We start from the raw sequence: 16,405 nt of genomic DNA on the forward strand, positions 1-16,405 counted from the left end.
TATAGCCCTGGCTGTCCTGGAACTCACTCTGTAGACCAGGCTGGCCTCGAACTCAGAAATCCGCCTGCCTCTGCCTCCCGAGTGCTGGGATTAAAAGGCATGTGCCACCACACCTGGCTAGAAGTGTTTATTTTTAATTTGTTAAAAGATGAGCTGGTAAATTGGGCCGCAGTAATGGATGCCTTTGTTCCCTTCATGTGAGAAGCAGAGGTTGGCAGATCTCTGTAATTTCAAGGCCTGCCTGCTCAATAGATTTAATTCCAGGATAACTAGGGTGACACTCACACAAAAAACCCTGTCTTTAAAAAAAAAAAAAAAAAAAAAAAGCTGTCAGAATACCTGATGATACCCCAAGCTCAGTTCCCAGAGTTTACATGGTTGAGAGAGAACTTCTATAGAACTGGCTGATCCCACACACACAACGGCACATGTCACACACAACACACACACACACACACAGTTTTTGGTTTTGTTTTGGTTTGGTTTTGTTGTGGGCTCGAGAAATGGATCAGCCATTAAGAGCACTGGCTCCTCCTCCAGAGAACCTGCATTTGATACCCAACACACACACACACACACACACACACACACACACACACACACACACACACGGCAGCATATAAGCATCTGTAATTCCAGTTCCATGAGATCTGGCTCCCTTTTCTGGCCTCCAAGGACACCAGTCATGCAAGTGGTGCAAAGACATACTCAAAGCAAAACCCTCACATACATAAAATCCACTATGTTTTATAGATTTGTCTTTTATAACATGTCTGTTGATGTGCCAGGTCAGCTAAGGCTGCATACTGAGACTGTTTCCAAAACAAACAAACCAAAACAACAAATAACCAAACAAATAAAAGGAAAATTAAAAAAAATAATTTCATATTATATATGGGCCAACCAAATAAGTAGCCTAAATAAAGACTTCAATGTAGGCACATCCCCAAATGCAATAAGAAGAGTATACCTGCTTCCTTTTAATTTAAAACAAAGGTGGTTTCTTTTTAAATTATTCATTTGTAGAATGAGGGGCATGCACCATGGTGCACATATGGAGATCAGAGGGCAGTTTATGGGATTTAGTTCTCTCCTCCCACCATTAGAGTTCCAGAGATCCAACTCGGATTGTCAGGCTTGGAAGCAATGCCCTTACCTACTGAGTCATCTCACCAGCGCTTGCTTCCAGCTTTTCAGTTCCCAAGTGTATATTCAGCTTTGAAATATCTTAAATTGATTCGTGTACTCTCATTTATCTAGCGTTCCTAAACAGTATATTCTGGTTCACTTATTATGCTATAGTGTGGTGTGCGTTTCATGTGTATATGTGAATGTCTATGTCTATGTCTGTGCATCATGCATAAGTCTGGTGGCCAGAGGAGGGCACTGGGGTTAATGACGGCCGCCAGAGAGACGCTGGGAACCTCAAGCCCGAGTTTGCTCTTAAGCTCTGAGCCGTCTCTCCAGCCCCTCCAAGGGCTCATAACTGAGCCAGCTCCCCAGTCCCTGCACAGAATTCTTGATTGCCTGGACCTTATCTACCCAGGCCACAACCATGTTCTCTTTTATATCTCCGATTCACTGAAGTCAGGCTATGTGAGTATCACTAAGCAGTTATATGTTCTTACTGCATTATTTTTCTGTAGTTTCATAATGTTTACAACATTTTTAAAGTCATGAAGTGTGATGTTTTGCATATGCTCTACCCAGGGAATGGTGCTATTAGAATGTGTGGCCCTGTTGGAGTAGGTGTGGCCTTGTTGGGAGTCATGTGTCACTGTGGGTTTAAGATCCTCATCCTAGCTGCCTGGAAGCCAGTCTCACACTAGCAGTCTTCAGATGAAGATGTAGAACTCTCAGCTCCTCCTGCACCATGCCTGCCTGGATGCTGCCATACACCCACATTGATGATAGTGACTGAACCTCTGAACCTGTAAGCCAGCCCCAATTAAATACTGTCCTTATAAGAGTTGCCTTAGTCATGGTGTCTGTTCACAGCAGTAAAACCCTAACTAAGACATACAGTATGCTTCTAAATGATTTCTTTTGCTGATGAGGTCCTGACTTGCCTGAAGATGACCTACAGGAAGAATGGCCCTGAAAACGTCCATGCAGGAGCAGCTGCCAACTTGGCATGGTCATAAACACAACCTGCCAACACCAGCCGCAGCCATGCCTACTTTACCCTCCCAAAGCAATCTTCTCACCAAGGGAGGAATGTTGTGGTACTGTGGCTGTGTGCAGAAACAAGGTTTGGATAAAACATTGTGCCATCCTCCTGGGTGGAATGGATGGAAGACAGCAAAGACAAAAGCCATCCCCAGAACTCCAAGTACCAAAGAGAAGTCTAGAATCCCAAGTCCCCAAATGATAAACCCAGCAAAGAAATAAATGATCTTATAATGTCTTGAATACAAGCCACACTCACTCACTCATACACAGAGAATGAAAGGACTGGGCAGCTGGAGCCCAGGCATTTCCTTTATAGGGAGCCCTGGCCACCACAGGCATGCGGTGTTATCTAAACACTGAGTTCAAAAACAATGAGAGGCTTTCAATCTACAGTCAGCATGGAGCTTGCAACTCAGCCAGAATCTGTGGAACTGAGGGTGGGTGAGGGGTGGAACAAGACTCAACAGAAACAAACCTGGCCAGCACAGCCAGCACAGCATAGCAGCCCAGCACAGCCAGCACAGCCAGCACAGCCCAGCACAGCCCAGCCCAGCACAGCCCAGCCCAGCCTAGCCCAGCCCAGCACAGCACAGCCAGCATAGCAGTACAGCCAGCACAGCAGCACAGCACAGCACAGCACAGCACAGCACAGCACAGCACAGCACAGTAGCACAGTAGCACAGTAGCGCAGCAGCAGGATTGACATCAGCTCAAGTCCCTGACAGGAAGCAGGGGCCTCTGCTAAACCCCCTTATCATCAGTTAATAGCTATCCTTTCTGTCCATTCCAGTCAGGCCTGAAGAGGAGCCTGCCCATCACTGGCCCATGGGTCTATTCTATCTCCACCCAAGATCCTTGACCTGGCATTTATAATTTGGTTAGAATGCAGGAGTGTGGCTCCAGTAACTTTTCTTCTTCCTGCATTTCCGGGTAAGAAAATTAATCTTTCAACCAAGGAGAGTGCACAAGAACCTGATGTAGTTAGGAGTACATCGTAGAGGACAAAATGTGATTCCTTCCAGAAGAATGGATGGATACATCTCAGCAGGAGTTTATGCAGCTAGCCATTTATAGTGAGAATAAGGAATGATCTATTTTGCCAAGAGAAAAGGCTTTCTTGTGCCCCCCCCCCCACCCGAGACAAGGTTTCTCTGTGTAGCCTTGGCTGTCCTGGAACTCACTCTGTAGACCAGGCTGGCCTCGAACTCAGAAATCCACCTGCCTCTGCCTCCCAAGTGCTGGGGTTAAAGGCACGTGCCACCACTGCCCGGCTTGAGAAAAGACTTAAAAATAGTTTGTCTTTATAGTCAGGATACGGTAATGTTAAAGATTCTTTACTTCAGATCTAAAATGCTGGCTTAGTGGTTAAGAGCATGCACCAATCTTCCAGAGGCCCTGAGTTTGGTTCTCACCACACAGGTTGGATGGCTCACAACCACCTGCAACTTTTGCTCCAGGAGATCTAATGCTCTCTTCTGGCCTCCTGTGTACACACACACACACACACACACACACACACACACACACACCCCTCCTCTCCCCACACCCTCCTCTCACATACACACAAAGTCATCCAGTGACCAAGCATAATGGGTGTACACCTATAATTCCAAAACTTAAAAGACACTTCTTGAAAGTTAGCACGGGTTACATGTCAAGATCCTGTGAGGGGCTAGAGGGATTTTTTGTTTGTTTGTTTGTTTTGAAACAGTCTCTCTCTACATAGTCCTAACTGCCCTGTAATTTATGGTATAGACTAGGCTGGCCTCAAACTCAGAGATGCTCTGCCTCCACAGTGCTGGGACTAAAGGTGATCTAGAACATATTAAAATGTAGGTTTCCATATGGCTCAGCTTTGCCACTCTTGGCTACATATCTAAAGGACTCTGCTGCTGAGATATGTGCGTCTGCTGTTCTGTTCAGAATAACTGGGGAATGGAGTCAGTCTAGATGTCTATCAACTGAAGGATAATAAAAATGTGGTACCTACACAAATTTTATTCATTCATATCTGTAAAGACAACTGAAATTATGAAATTTTCAGGAAAATATATGGAATTAGAAAAATGTTATTCTGAGTGTGGGAACCCAGGCCCCCCAAAACACCATATGTTCACTATACCATAATTCTAGCTTTGAATTTTTAGATTTGTGTGTTTAATTTGGAATTTCTACAGAGGCCAGGAAGCTAAAACCAGCTCCTGATGGGGTCGTGAGGCAGCAGCATGGAGGGGTAGTGGTGCGAGTAGAGGGCACAGGGATGAGAGTACAGGTGACGTTCTGGGCGTGCAAAGATTTACGTGGGGATGAGGAGGAGAGGAGAGGAGATGGTAAGGGTAGAATCACCTAAAACCAAGGACATTTGAAAAATCCTACTGAGATCTAGAGAGATGGTTCAGCAGGTGAGGCAACTGCCGCCAAGCCTAGCAATCCCAGATCCATCCTAAGACCCATGCAGTAGAGGGAAAAAATCAACTCCCACAAGTTACCCTATGACAGCACATTTGCACCACGGCATGTATGCATTCATCCATATACCCATCTATACATACATACATACATGTAATAAATTAGTTTACTTTGTAATTTATAATTAAATTTATAATTAGCTTACTTTGTACTTTGTAAAAAGGTTCGAACTCAAGTCCCCTATATAACTGGTTAATGCTGCTTCCAGATTATTAAATGAAAATCCATTGCCAGGCATGTGATACTTCCCCAGTTACTGACTGGGGAGACCCCAAAGGACCCCACCCCAAATAACACATGCTGTCATTATTGCTCTTATCTGACTACCAGAGCTATATGGTGAGGGCCTGGTGCTGAAGATACTACAAAGCCTGGGTGCAGGACAGAGAAGCCAAGCTCTGAACTGAAATGGAAACTTCCTGTCTACTGGCTAGCCTTCATAGTGCTGAAAGATGCTGTACAGGCTGCCAGGGAGAAACACCATCAAACATCTTACCAGCAAGGGACCCTGCATGCTATGCCAAAATACCAGTCTCCCAGACAAGACGTGCCTACTGGTGCAGTAGTGACCTGTTATGGACCACACTCTCATTGAATCTGAGGCCACACTTACAGGAGGCAATCTGCTCCTCGTACTATAAATTTGGTTAAAGGATCATGGTGGGGAAGATCATAGACTCTAGGAAAGAACACATTACTGTTGTTTGCTTAATGGATTTGTTGCTAAATGGCCCTTAAATATTTATGAGCATTACATTTTCTCTCTCCTCTGTGTATGCATGTGTGTGCACATGTATGGGTGCTTAAGTGTGGGAATCAGTTTTCCTCCCACCATCTGGGGTCCTGGGGACTGAACTCGCTCAGATCATTAGGCTTTGTGGCAAGTGACTTTACTCACGCAGTCATCTTGATAGCTCTAAATATTTATATTCATATCCACAGGTGAGCATTGCTCTGTCTTGATCAGAGAATCGTTTTACAGTGGGCAGCAGTTAATGCGAGACTATAACTGAATTAAAATGCTGAGAAGTGTGCTTAGACTCAACAGTGCATGACTTCTACTCCCGCAAGGCCCGGGGGACACTGTTGAAGGGGCGATGAGAACAATATAGGAGCCAGAGGGTATAAAACAGTGTTCTCAAGTGTTCTGTGAAGCATGACACGGCCACTGTACCCCGACAGCAGCTGTGGTCACTTGCACAAGACTGAAGCCGTCAACACTCTATCATGACCTTCACCCCTAGCAGAGGAGCTATGGTTACTGGGGAGAAGGAGTCATTTTCTTTAGTAGTATAGCAACTGGTGAGTTGCTCCCACACCCTCATAAGCCTACACCCATGCTCATGTAAGCAACTTTAAATAAATGCATGGCTTTAATCCCATCACTTAGGCAGAGACAGGATCTCTGTGAGGCTGGCTATGGAGAGCTCTAGGACATCCAGGGTTCTACAGTGAGACCCTGCTAAAAAACCAAAATGAATGGGGGGGAGGGAGAGTGAGTGAGTGAGAGAGAGAGAGAGAGAGAGAGGAGGGAAGGAGGGAAGGAAAGGCAGGAGGGGACTTGCAGGGGTGGAAGGAACAACAGCATTGGGAGGGAGATAAGGGAGGACAATGAGGGGTTAAAAATGATCAGAATACATTATATATATACATATGAAGTTATCAAAGAACAAAAAATTTTTACTGGAGACTTCCTTTTCAGAAACATGACTCCATTTTGGAAAGAGGATGAGCAAGGTGGACAAAGATTACAATCTCAGTGAAATTCAAATCAAGCCGTGTGGAAAGGCCCCGGCCTCTTGTCTCTCACTAGAAAGATGCTCCTGAGGTCAGAGTGCCACTGTTCTAACATCTGTAATGTCTGCTTCCCCCCCTCCTTCCTTAACATGTCCCCTGAAAAAGAACATTTTCATTCCTCTATAATAACTGAGTGATAAGAGAATGCTTCTATCCTGACTTGCTCTCCGAAAACTGTTTTTTGTTGTTGTTGTTGTTTTTGTTTTTTGTTTGTTTGTTTTTTGAGACAGGGTCTTCTCTGTGTAGCCCTGTGTCTTAGTCAGGGTTTCTATTCCTGCACAAACATCATGACCAAGAAGCAAGTTGGGGAGGAAAGGGTTTATTCGGCTTACACTTCCATNCTGCTGTTCATCACCAAAGGAAGTCAGGACTGGAACTCAGNCAGGTCAGGGAGCAGGAGCTGATGCAGAGGCCATGGAGGGATGTTCTTTACTGGCTTGCCTCTCCTGGCTTGCTCAGCCTGCTCTCCTATAGAACCCAAGACTACCAGCCCAGGGATGGTCCCACCCACAAGGGGCCTTTCCCCCTTGATCACTAATTGAGAAAATGCCCCACAGTTGGGTCTCATGGAGGCATTTCCCCAACTGAAGCTCCTTTCTCTGTGATAACTCCAGCTGTGTCAAGTTGACACAAAAATAGCCAGTACACCCTGGGTGTTCTGGAATGTACTGCGAAGACAAGTCTGGCCTCAAACTCACAGAAATGTGCCTGCCTCTGCCTTGCCTCTGCCTTTGGAGTGCTGAGATTAAACCTGGCTCAGAACACCAACGACAAAAATGCCACTGTCTACCGTTCACAGCAATATCTGTCACTGCACACCCAAATCTGAGTGGCACGTGAAGCTCTGCTCAGCACATGACAATGAGTCAAGTAAAAACATCCCTAAAAGAAGAATGGAAGGTTATTTTCCACCAGTGACTTGCTGTAAAATGCAACAAGAGCACACAGGGGGTGATGTAAGGGTCGACAGCACAAGACCTTAGACTCCAGGCAGGATGTGAGGTGCAGCAGCCTGAACCCGACAGCCCACACTACTGCCAACTCAGGACTTGGTTTGCTCCTTGCTGTTGTTTAAGGTACAGGAAGAAAATACTCAGACAGCGCTTTTTACTGCTCTAAAGGAGCAAAAACACTTGGCCAAGTCTAAGGCCTTGGAAGAGAAAAGAAACAGGCCAAGGAAGTGCTGGGAATGTCATGTCTAGTTCAATATAGGTGTCTTTAGTATTCTACTGCTGTGAAGAGACACAGGACCATGGCAACTCTTATAAAGGAAAGCATTTAACTGGGGCTGGCTTATAGATTCAGAGGTTTAGTTCATGGTTATCATGGCAGGGAGCATGGCAGCATGTAGGCAGACACAGTGCTGGAGAAGGAGCTGCGAGTTCTAATCTGGATCCACAGCAGGAAGAAAGATAGTCAGTGGGCCTAGTGTGGCCTTTAGAAGCCTCAGAGCCTACCTCCAGTGACACACTTCCTCCAACAAAGCCACACCTCCTGATTCTTTCAAACAGTACCACCCCTTGATAGCACTGAAATCTGAGCCTATGGGGGAATTCTCATTCAAACTACCACAATGGGGCAAAACTGCAAAGTATAGACACTATGAAACACATTACTATAAATCCACGACTAAGTGACTATCTAATGCTGCCTGATGCTGCCAGCAAGATTTCCAATACACAATGGCACCAATTTCTCCACTATGTTAATGTCTGGGTCAACACACTGCTATTCTAACTCAGATATCAGGGCTGGTTCTTACTGCAAGCAGAGGCAAAATAAAGCCAGTCACAGGAAGTAAATCCCTCCGTATTAGTTTCTGCTTTAGGATTATCTATGTGGAATATTCTGTAATCTCTATAATTGAACAAATAGAATACCAAAAGTTGCTAGAAATAGGTATAGTAACTATTTTACCATGTTTAGTAGTTCAATGAATGCCAAAATGTTTCTTTTATATGAGCTGGAGGGAAAGAAAGAATCTCCCATCTCCCCTTCTCCTGTTTGTCCCTATCTATACAAAAGATGGCTCTTTCCCCTTTCCTCTGGTCTCTCTCTTCATTTCCAGACTGAATGTCCTTATGCTTCCCATACCGGCCTTATATCCCTAGACTCAATATTGAGCGCCTAACTACAAGATGCTTTTGTTTTTTTCAAAATGGTCTGAGCCTTATTCTCAAGAATGAAAGGAGTCAGACCTTCAGAACAACTAGCCCGAGAAAATTACACAATAAACTACGGTCTGTGGCTGAACAAATTTATTGTCCCCTGAAGATGATTCATTATGAGTTTGAGTTCAGATCTAGGAACATCTAGAACTTTAATATCTAGAGTACCTAGATATTTAGTATTTAAGATATCAAGAAATTCAAATTTTACTGAAGGAATTAAAGTTCTGGCAGAGATATCTTTGCATAGTCAAATGGAATACCTACTCCAGCTATGATGAAAACATGGATGATAGGCACTGACGTCATCTTTATCTTATAAAAAAGGAACTTCCCTGACTGGAAGTATTCCAGATCCTCCTCTTAGATGTTTCATTTTGGAGTCCAAAGATCCTAAAACCCTTAAGGAATTAAGACAGTGCCATAGTAGATTTCTTCGAGGATTACTTATGACTTTCCCATAACATCAGGGACCCACTGGGTTCTTAAGGTGTCTTGGTTCATTCAAAGCCCCACTGAGTGTGGTGGCAAACACCTATAATCCTATCACTTGGCAGGTAGTAGGGGGAGTTATGGCAGGAAGATCACAAGTTTGAGACCACACAGTCTAAAAAAAAAAAAACCACACAAACCAAGAGCAACTTTGAAAACACCCACACAGGACGCTGTACATGCCTTTAATCCCAGTACTCAGGGTTGGCTGAAGCAGGGGGATTACTAAGAAGTTGAGGCCAGCTTGGTGAACAAGATGAAATTTTGTCTAAAAACAAAAGATATCCTTACGCCTCCTTACCACAAGGTTTGTGAAAGAGAGATCATGTGTGAATCTGCTCCACATAACATCGGCCCTGACCTTAGGGTAAAAGCTAAAGCTAAGGAAAGGCTAGTCAGTGGATTAAGGGGGGGGGGGGGGTTTGAGATGGAAGTTGCTACTAGCACCAGGAGCGGGGAGGAAGATCTGAAGTTCGGAAGGTGGAGGAGATCTGAAGGAGGTGCACACACAGCCCTAGGTGATAAGACCACAGAGCAGGGGAAAAAGCAAGAGGGGAAGGGGCTGGAAGATTCCAAGCAGGAAAGGATCAGAAAACAATATTCGCAATTGGATAGCTTCTGAGAACTTTTAGGGGGAAACCCCGAACCCCGAAATGAAAGAAGACCAAGAGGTCACAGAGTATGGCGAGTGAGACAGGATGACGCAGGAAGAGATGTGCTTCATACAGGAGCCACTCGCCAAGAATGAGCTTGAAAAGCCCTGGCTGACAGTGTGATTGCCATGGTTTCCAGATATTTTTATATCTTTGTAATAAATGCATTTTATGCAGCTTCCCAGTACACCCACATTTATGACACAAATCACCGTTACATGCAATGCACCACTTTGTATTTTACTTATTTTTATATTTAACAAATCCTGTATGACCATCCCGAATGATTTCTTGCTGTACTAGATTAACAAAAGAATTTGCAACTAAACTTCCTTGCTTCCATCCTTTTGTTTTAATTTTTAAAATTTTATTATTTTTATAGTTATGAGTGTTTGCCTGTTCATATGTCTGTGTGCATGTGTGCAATGTCAGAGGTGGCCTGAGGTAGAAGGCAGATCCCTTGGGACTGACTTACAAATGGTTGGTTTGTAAGTCATCATGTGTGTGCTGGGAACAGAAGCCAGTAATAAACAGTGGTTTGAATGTATTATCTAAAAGATCAAGATAGCAGTCTACAAAAGTCTTGACTTAGAGTATAAAAATAAAAATTTTAAAAATCCTAAACTAGGTGAGGTGCCATGCCTTTAATCCCAGCACTGGAAAGGCAGAGGACGGCAGATTTCTACTAGTTTAAAGCCATCTGGGACTATATAGTAAGTTCTAGGACAGTCAAGGTTACAGAGTGAGACCCTGTCTTTTTTTTTTTTTTAAAGATTTATTTATTTGTTTTATTTATATGAGTACACTGCAGGTGTCTTCAGACACACACTAGAAGAGTGCATCGGATCCCGTTTCAGATGGTTGTGAGCCACCATGTGGTTGCTGGGAATTGAACTCAGGACTTCCAGAAAGAGCAGTCAGTGTTCTTAACCGCTGAGCCATCTCTCTAGCCCGAAGACCTTGTCTGTCTGTCTGTCTTTCTTTCTTTCTTTTATTTATTTATATTCATTTTACATCTTGCTCACTGGCCCCCCTCCCAGTCACCCCTTCCTACAATCCTTCCCCTATCCCCTCTTCCCCTTCTCTTGAGAAGGTGCAGCCCCCCTCCCCCCACCCTCCGCACCATATCCCCTCACCCTGGCACATCAAAGTGAGACCCTGTCTTTAAAAGTTTCACACAGCTCCTGACATTTGCCTGTCCAGTAAGTTCAAAGCTATCTTTAAGGGAGAGGCTTCAGGGAAGCACTGTGGTGAAGGCCGAAAATACTAACACTCAAAAATTAAGCAGGAAGATCACAAGTTCAAGGCCAGTCTGAGCTACATACAGTTCAATTCCAGTGAATACAAAATAAAATCTTGTCTCAAATAAAACCAAACCAAACACCCCCTGCCCCAAATCCACAAAGAGCAGGGAAGGGGCTGGAGAGATGCCCGGTGCTGAGGAGTATGTGTAGCTCTGAGGGCCTGGGTTCAGTTTCCAATACCCACAAGGTGGCTAATAAATACCACAAACGAAGATAGGTAACTCTAGTTCCAGAGGATCTGATGTCCTCTTCTGGCCTCCACCAGAGCTAGCACCAGCCATGCAAGTGGTACTTGCAGGCAAAGCACACACATAAAATAAGTCTTTAAAAAGACAGACACTATAGAGACGGCTAAGGGAACAAAGTACTGCTGGGTAAGCCTGACCGTCTGAGCTGGATCCCTGGAGTCCACAGAGGCAGAGGACAAGAAACCTACTTCACAGTGCTGTCCTCTGACCATAGGTCTGAGAGCTTAAAAGCAAATTCAACCTCTCTAGGCAACCACAGACAACATCCACTATTGGATAAAAGCCAAGTTGCTAAAATTGCTTATAGAATATTTACTTAAAGCCAGAAGCTCATACATAGGTCTCACTCTAGACCTGTGGTTCTTACCTGTGGGTTGTGAACCCTTTAGTAAACCTCCATCTCCACAAACATTTACATTACCATTCATAACAGTAGCAAAATTATAATTGTGACGTAACAATGAAAATAGTATCACCACAGGTTGAGGTCACCACAACATGAGTAACTGGATTAATGGGTCACAGCATTAGGAAGGTCGAGAACCATTGCTCTACACCAACAGTTCAATCTCTGGGCACAAATTTCATTAGAGCACTTAAACCAAGCAACCTGATGCTTGATAATCATGAAGTCTAAAGGACATGTGAGCCTGGAGTCCACCAATGAGCAAAACTGATTTCACAGTGCCACCTTGTGCCTTAAAGCTAGAAAGCAACTTTACTAGAATACCTGGCCTTGCCTCTTACATGAATGTGTGTACCTCCCACTAAGATCCCTGTTATTACACTTCGAACGTATGGACTGCTTGGCTGGAGAGGCTGAGACAAGAAGATTAGACTACATAGTCTTAATCCCACCCAAATCCTAAAAAGAACACTGAAAACAAACTATTTAGGTTTGAGTATAGTTCTATGCATTCATTCAACATTTACTAAGTTCCCATAATATCCCAAGTTCTATGCTACACACTAGAGATTAAAGATACAAACAACATGGTCCTTTTAAGATTCAGAAAAAAAAATCAAGAACTATAGAACAGATTAGCACGCCTCTTTCTGGGTAGTAATCCTTACACCTGGGAAAGGACAGCAACTGGTTTCACTGAGGACAAATCAGAGTCACTTAGTAAAATCCCCTCAGAATAAGAGGAAATTTGACTCACTAGATACATATCTTGTGGCAACGCCATGGTAGGTGCTAAGAACACAAGGGGCAAGCTTTTAAGGATCTGACAGGGAGGTCTAGTGAGGGAGTGTCCTCGGGTAGCTAGGAATTAAGCAGATGAACAACAAGGAGAGCGGTGTGTGCTAGGACAACTGTAGTTCTAGTACTTGGGAGGCTGGGGCACCATGAGTTCCAGGCCAGTCTGAGTTACAAAACAAGACCCTGTAACAAAAATTGGAAAGAAGGGGATGGAGAGATGGGTCAGAACTTAAGAGCCACAGGCTGCTTTTATGGAGGACCTAAATTTGATTTCCAACATCCACATGATGGCTCATAACCACCAGTAAATCTAGTTCCAGGGGATCCAATGACCTCTTCCGGTCTCTACAGGCACTAGGCACACACATGATGCAGATGCAAACAAATACCCATACGTATAAAACAAAATTTTTAATAAATCAAAAAGAAAAAAGGACAAATCGTTGTGTTTGTTTGTATTTAGAAGAAGAGTATCTAGGAAGAAGAAAGACTGCACAGAAGGACAGACTGCTTAAGCAGTTCTTTTCTTTTTCAATCTAGTGAAATAGGTTATTGATTAAAAATTATTTACATTTTTATAGCATCATACACAATATATGTTCTGGGTATATAAATATGAACAAAGGTAACCCCAACGAGCTATAAGCAACAGCAAAAATTGTTTAAGAATCTGCTGCTCTAAATACAAAATTCCAAGTAAAGAGGCAGTGAGGACAGCAACTACAGGAAGGAGGTGACGGCTGTGACAGAGAGGCTGCTGGAACTTGAGGTGCCAGGCACGATCAGAGCAAGGAAACCTATGCGGGCCTCCAGGATTTCACCCAGAAAAACTGTAGGAGTGAGGACAGCATTAAGAAAAGCAATGGAGAATAGAACAGAGTACTGGGGAGAAAGCAGGCGTTTAACAAATGTGCCAGTAGGTGGGAAAGAGGAGAAGGGGAAGAGACGGGCTAGCTAAGTGTGGGGGCCACTCTTGTAGTGAGCACTTGGGAAGATGGCACAGGAGGATGGCCAGATATTGAGGCTACCTTGGGCTCCACAGTGATATTTGTCTCAAAATACAAAGAAGAGAAGGGAAGAAAGAAGGACTAGGGAAGAGAGGGAAGGAAAAGGAAGAGGAGCTGATTAGCTAGCCCCTAAGTAGAGCTATTCGATGAGGAGGTCTGCTTTTCTGCTGTTTTTTTTTTTTTTTTTTTTTTTAACTGTTCCATCTAAGCTTCTGGGTCCTCCTAATCATGTTCTCTCTTTGTCCCTTCAAGTCACCTCTCTACACAGTTAATGAGGCTGTTGTGAGCACTCGACTCACAGGGAATAAGGTAAATACTCAATGAAGTAATAGTCTTCCATTTATTTTCCCAACAGAGTAACGACTTCAGTTTGTTTCCTTTTTGTAAGATAGTGCATTTAATCTGCAGAGATCCTAAACTAATAAGGGAAACAGTAAGGAGAGTGAGAGTCTAAGGTTGTATGGAGGGGAACGATCAGACTCAGCCAGCTATTCTAAGTCAGACAGAGACCTCCATATTCATGTAGGACCGCTGCCTTCTGCAAACAAAGGCATTTTCTCCTTTGTCTACATGGTTGGTTTTGCAGCTTCCAGTTTGAATTCCTTTTGGTCAGACTTATTGACCAAACTTATTGTCCCTTAGATAGGCTAGAGATGTACCTCCTTGGCATGTTTATGCAGTGTGATACCCTGGAGTTGATCCTCAGCACCACACATTCACACACAACAGTTAACATGATACACTACTATGTATTAACTTTACATGTACCTAGTTGAATATGTTATTTCAAAAGTATACACCAATGAACCACACCAGATCAAGATATGATTTCAAGCTCAGTCAATATCTTACCCTGGGATACCACTTTTCTAACACCTATAATCTACCTGTCCTTAAACACCACACAAACGGATGTCTTCTTTCACTCAAAATTCTAACCATGAGGCTCATGCACATCTACATGTGTGTGAGCATCAACAGGTGTTTTTTTAATGTTTGCCCAGTGTTTTACTACATGGCCACTGTCCACTCTGCTTATCCACTGTCCTTTAGTGGACATCAGGCTTGTGTCAGCTTTTGGCTGCTCTAAGTAAAGCAGACACGATACTCCTGTATTGATTTATCCCCAGTGGAAACACAATCGCATCTCTTAGGGAGATCTGAGAGTGAGGCTCAAAATGTTATAAAGGTCATACCTTTAGCCTCAGCAGACCCTGACCACTTTTCCTGACGGCAGTACCTATTTAGAGTTGCCGAAAGTATAAAGCAGGATGGCTTCCTTAGTCTCACTATCAGTCTTTCCCACTGGAACAATTCCAATCATTTTCAGTTACCTCATGAGTAATGAAGTTGAAAAGCCTCATTACTTTTCTTCCTTCCTTTTTTAACTCTCATTAACTTCAGGCTGGCCTTGAACTTGCCATTCAGGTAAAGATGACCTTTAATTCCTGGGGTTGCCTTTCCAGAGGTCCTGGGTTACATTCCCAGCACCCACAGCTTACAACTATCTGTAACTCCATTTTCTAGGGAGTCCTACACATTCTGCTGACCTCTTGGGACACCAGACACACATAGAAGGATTAAAAAATTAAAATTACTTAAAAATGGAATTCTATCTTTCATAGATCATACTTTTTATATACTCTGGCTATAAATTCTTTATTCAATATATGCATTACAAATTACAAGTACTTGTCCTTGGCTTATCTTTTCACAGATGTCATACCATCTTTGATGAATAGAGGTCTTTAATTTTAATGAAATCAAATTTAGTAATTTTTTTCTATTTCTATCCATTTGCCTAAGAATTTCATGAATTCATTGTTTTTAATAGCTGAGTTGTACTCCATTGTGTAAATGTAGCACATTTTCTGTATCCAGCCCTCTGTTGCGGGGCATCTGGGTTCTTTCCAGCTTCTGGCTATTATAAATAAGGTTGCTATGAACATAGTGGAGCATGTGTCCTTATTACATGTTGGTGCATCTTCTGGGTATATGCCCAGGAGAGGTATAGCTGGGTCCTCAGGTAGTACTATGTCCAATTTTCTGAGAAACTGCCAGACTGGTTGTATCAGCTTACAAAAAGAAATTGATGAAGATCTCAGAAAATGGAAAGATCTCCCATGCTCATGGATTAGTAGGATTAATATAGTAAAAATGGCCTTGTGCCAAAAGCAATCTACAGATTCAATGCAATCTCCATCAAAATTCCAACTCAATTCTTCATAGAGTTATTAGAAAGAGCAATTTGGAAAATCATTTGGAATAACAAAAAATCCAGGATAGCAAAAACTATTCTCAACAATAAAAGAACTTCTCGGGGAATCACCATCCCTGACCTCAAGCTGTACTACAGAGCAATAGTGATAAAAACTGCATGGTATTGGTACAGAGACAGGCAGGAAGATCAGAGAAATAGAATTGAAGACCCAGAAATGAACCCACACACTGATGGTCACTTGATCTTTAACAAAGGAGCTAAAACCATTCAGTGGACAGAAGACAGCATTTTTAACAAATGGTGCTGGCTCAACTGTCGTTCAGCATGCAGAAGAATGCAAATGGATCCATTCCTTGGATTGCAAAAGCTTCTGCAAGGCAAAGGACACTGTCAATAGGACAAAATGGCAACCAACAGATTGGGAAAAGATCTTCACCAACTCTACATCTGACAGAGGGCTCATATCCAATATACACAATGGACTCAGGAAGTTAGACTCCAGACAATCAATAACCCTATTTTAAAAATGGGGTACAGGGGGCTGGTGAGATGGCTCAGTGGGTAAGAGCACCTGACTGCTCTTCCGAAGGTCCAGAGTTCAAATCCCAGCAACCACATGGTGGCTCACAACCATCCGCAACGAGATCTGGCGCCCTCTTCTGGAGTGTCT

General features: G+C 43.4%; 1 protein-coding gene and 1 non-coding gene across 3 annotated transcripts in view; both read right to left on the bottom strand.

Moving 5' to 3' along the window:
• Nucleotides 1–16,405, bottom strand: part of Dcaf5 (DDB1 and CUL4 associated factor 5) — a 90,514-nt gene that overhangs the window by 40,018 nt on the left and 34,091 nt on the right. The gene's annotated exons all lie outside the window — the stretch shown is intronic.
• On the bottom strand, nucleotides 13,970–14,108 carry LOC115032885. The gene has a single exon (XR_003838536.1).

Source organism: Mus caroli, chromosome 12, assembly GCF_900094665.2.
Source record: "Mus caroli chromosome 12, CAROLI_EIJ_v1.1, whole genome shotgun sequence".
Lineage (NCBI taxonomy): Eukaryota > Metazoa > Chordata > Mammalia > Rodentia > Muridae > Mus > Mus caroli.